This window comes from Abramis brama (assembly GCF_963993115.1).
Source record: "Abramis brama genome assembly, chromosome: 2".
NCBI classification, from domain to species: Eukaryota; Metazoa; Chordata; class Actinopteri; order Cypriniformes; family Leuciscidae; genus Abramis; species Abramis brama.
In genome coordinates, this window is record NC_139964.1 from 69,167,790 (window position 1) to 69,172,161 (window position 4,372).

Genomic DNA, 4,372 nt, shown 5'->3' on the forward strand with positions numbered 1-4,372 from the left:
CCAGCAATCATACAACCAAACAATGTTTTCAATTTTCTTGGAAATGATATTCAAACCTTTTTCCAACAAAAGTTTTACAAAATAAGACTTGCCACTATTCGAGGGTCCAGAAACCACGCAACTGAAAGGGTGTTGAAGTCTGAAATCAAAATCGGAAACATCCTGAGACCCTCTGTGCATCATCTGATCAGTAGCCATAAGGAAGTGTGCTATAGTCGCTTAAAAGCAGTAGTTTACTGTAGTTTATTGTAGACGACCTTAAACCTTTTAACGACTGATTTGTTGTGTAATGTGAGAGCCTTTTTATCTCTAACAATGTTTTCCGTCTGAGCCAGGATGTATTTGGATCTATCATGCGACGTCACATAGCTGTCAACTAGACCAATCAGGGATTCGAGACAGATAGCTCTGGAATTTTTAGCATTCAGGGTAATACCTTTAGCTTTCATAGAAACTTTACCTTTGGCCGTCTCAAATCCATACGATTTGGGACCGCTCGAGCAGAAGGTCGCTATATAATCATCTTGGTCTAATTCGCTCGTCAGCTCCCCTAAATGATCGCCCAGAGGCGGCTCCCAGTCGCCGTCCCTAGACACAAATACGACGCTGTCTGTGTCAGAGTATAGCAGTCGGTCGCCGAGTCTGTCCATCAATTCGTACAATTCCAGTCGGGCGTGCGCTGTAGTGAAAGCGCCTAAAAAAACATTGACGTCGCGCGCCTTGCAAACATCGTCTTTGTCGGGTTTATGCTGGACGAGAGCTACGTCATCTGAGACGAATGAGAAATAGGCCAGCGTGTCGGTATTGCCAAAAACAATCCTGGTGAAATCTTCGGGCTCGCTCACCAGAATCGTTTGAGGTAAGTTCTGTCTTAAAGAGAAGCGTCCCCACAAACTATTCAGAATTAATTTTGTGATTGCCCTTTGGGCGGCGTTGTACTTGATCTTTTCCGGATCGAGTTGTATACCCTCTTTTTCAAAATAGTCACGGATGTAAGCCTCTTTCTCTGCATCAGTGACGACGTTCGAAGGGTACCCAGACGCTTGTTGTTTCAAACGCAAGAAGGTTTTTACGTATTCGGCAAACAACGTGTCTGACCGTTGTGGAAAATGCCAAACCTCGTCTATCTTGGCTACCACATAGCCCTTCTCGATGGCTTTTAAAAGCTCGATACTGACCCAACAGCCCGAGAGCGATCTTTCCTGGTCCGTGTGGGTACAGCTCGAGGTCTGGTTTTGGTCCTGGGCGCAGGTTCTACATAGCGGAAACATGAGTTTTCCTTGGCATCTGTAAGGGAGAACCGGGTGCAGTAAGTTGCGGGGAGGGTACACGGTGGCTTTGATAAGTCCGTAATAGTTTTCAATCGGTTCAAAATCTGCGAAAATGATTTGGGGGTGTTCGATCGGATATGTTTTCCTGGCTTGGCAGAAAGGATAGAGACTTGTGAAATCCAGATACCTTATTTTCTCATCGCCGCTCACCTTGTGGTATAGTTTATAGGCGTTCGTTCGGCCTCCGTAAAGCGCGTCACGAGGATTCAATCTCTCTGGGGCAGAATAATCGGCCATAAATTCTATCACGGAGGGGTCGGTCTTTTTCATGCGGTTCCATTCGCATTCCCACAGAACCTCGATTTGCAAACCGTACGCGTTCCGGAGAATTTCCACTTTGTCGTCAAATTGGTTCCTGAGAACCCCGTAGGGTACTCCTGACAGGGGGTGCGCCTGATGGGGTTCAAAGCGACAGCAGTGCCCGTGGAAGATGCACCCCGCGTATTCTAAGCCGTGCCTGACGCCGTCCTGCTCGTAGTAGCCGTCTAAAAAGTACTTACCGATCGATACTTCGCCGTGGTTTACGGCGTGGTGAAGGTCCACGTTTCGAGTCTTTTTTATATACTCTAGCCATTCGATCGAACCGCTGGAGTAGGACTTATTTTGATGGACGTACGCTTTGTTATGCGTGAGGGCGAGCGTGTTTCTGTCGAGATAGTGTGTTTTGAAGACCCCCATCGCGCAGCTGGCCAGCGTCGTGAACCCAAAAGGGTCGAGTTGGGTACAGTCTAAGAAAGACGCCCTGTATGTCATACATCCTTCGCGCAACAACACAACGTCGTTAACGCCGTAGGCGTACAGTTCTTTCTTGAAGTTAAAGAACTTGCCCTTCACTGTGCTGTACCACGCATCAAACTTTTCTCGGTCTTTATCCGACATGTTCTCGTAGTTGTAGAACTTTTTGTCGGGGTATGGTCCGACATAGTTCTCATTTTCCACCCTGTTGAAAAGATGGGGGAAGTAGCCTTTTTCAGTCGTCGTCAAGTCTAACGCCGCGGGCATTTTGGCGAGAGCGAATGGGAAAAATGAGTAGCTATCGATGTATCGCTGGGAAAAAGCATCATCGTACATCAAGAGTAATTTGCACCCTTGCATTATGACCTCAATCGCGATCCCTGATTTGCAAAAATACTCGAGGATTAGAAAGGCGTCGAATCTGGAGGCGTAATGAGCGATGAAGCAGTAGCCTGTGTATCGGGGTTGTCTGAAGTGGTTGATTAGCTTAGCGATGCAGCCGGTACCGCTAGCAGTAAATTTCTTGCCTTTGAATGTGATGGCGCAAACAAAATTAGCCACGTGCCTACCGTTTTCGTAACGCGTTTCGAAATCGTAGAAGATGTATTTCTCGCACGGCTCCTTAGGCTCTAGAGGTTGTATGAAGCATTGATGCTCACCAACGTTCGTCAGACGCTCGCGACAATGCACGCATTTGTCTGGGGCGCAGATGTGTTTGGTTTTCTTGTTGCCCGGTTTAACGTCGTAACGTCTGTTACATAGTTTGCAGTATTTGATCATATCACAAGCGGGGTATTCCTGACCGGGAGGCGGGGTTTTTTTATGCATTTCGAAACAATAAGCCGATTTACAGTACCTCAAGCAATCGGGGCAATGTATGATTCTTACAGGGAACCTAAAACATTCCGGGTCAAAACAGATGTTGCAGGCGTGCTTACAACGATGGTGTCTGCGGTCGGTGTAAGATTTATAGCAAAATGGACAGACGTATGTTGAACCGATGAATGCCGTCAAACTCGTTATCATGTAGTAGTGGTCGTTGTGGAGATAGAGGAAGACCGTTTTTGGGTGGGGCTCGTCAGAGTTTTTGTAGGTTTCTAAGACCAAGGCGTTAGATCTGTGAAATACGACGATTTTAATGTCTAGCGCTCGTTCAAACGAGGCTATGTCGCCGAGACCGATTCGGTCTTGGATTGAGAAGCCGACGCTGTTTTGGATGGCGGTAGCCAGTTTTTCTAACTCGCTCTCGGGGTGTTGGGGGTTAAGGAAACGGGCGATACAGATGGAGAAGCACAGATTATTTGAAATATTGGTGGGGCAGAATAAACTCGTCTTTTTCCTTTTGATCACCTCATCAACAGCGAGGTCCGTGATTTTTCGCCGAGGCCTACCGCCTTGTCTGTTCATGGCTAGGGAGGCTTCAAATTCTACGGTTTGGTCAGATAGTAACCGGTCGTTGCTCTGTAAAACTTTTTCGATTTGATCCATAAACCCATCCACGTCGTAATTATTACCGGGGGTTAAAATACCGCTAACGGGCGTTTGGAGGCTGGGAGCCGTCAATGTGACATTGATCACCGGAGAATTTTGGTCAAATTCCCTAGCGAAATTCACAATTCCAGTAAGCATGTCGTGTAAGCGGGTATGATAACGGGCCAAATCTGTAGAGTTAATCTCTCTCAGATTCGTAGTCCTTCTCAACGTCACGCTATTGAAACGAGGTCGTGGTAAAACATGATATCCGTTAACGTCCCCACCCTCGCGAATCAACCTGTCAATGTCTGTACGGCTTAATCGAGCCTGTGTAGTAGGGTCAACATTACCTGATGCGGACGGTGGCGAAGTATCATTACCGTCAGGATCAGCCTCGGTACACGCTGTTGGGTTGTTTAAAACACCGCCATGTTGTACAACGGGGTCGTTGTCTAGGCTTAGCAGAGGATCAAACAAATTCATATTTGGATTTACGGCTAATTCAAAAAGATCCAACATAGCAGGGGATTCTAGATTAAACAAATACTGTTCTAAAGAATCGGGCAGTATACTTAGCATTTCAATCTCGTCCGGTGACAGTTCTGTGGAGGATTGGTCTGATTGGCAGAAGTCTGACCCGTCCATTTTTAGATTTCAGAGCAAAACACGTACTATTACAAAATCATAGAGTTAAAACAAGCATACAAATTTCATATAGTATAAAAAAGCATATATGAACTATTACAAAATCAGAGTATACAAACATTCATGAAATATCAGATTATATGTAAACAAAGTATAAAAAGTATAAATGAACTATTGCAAATTTCATA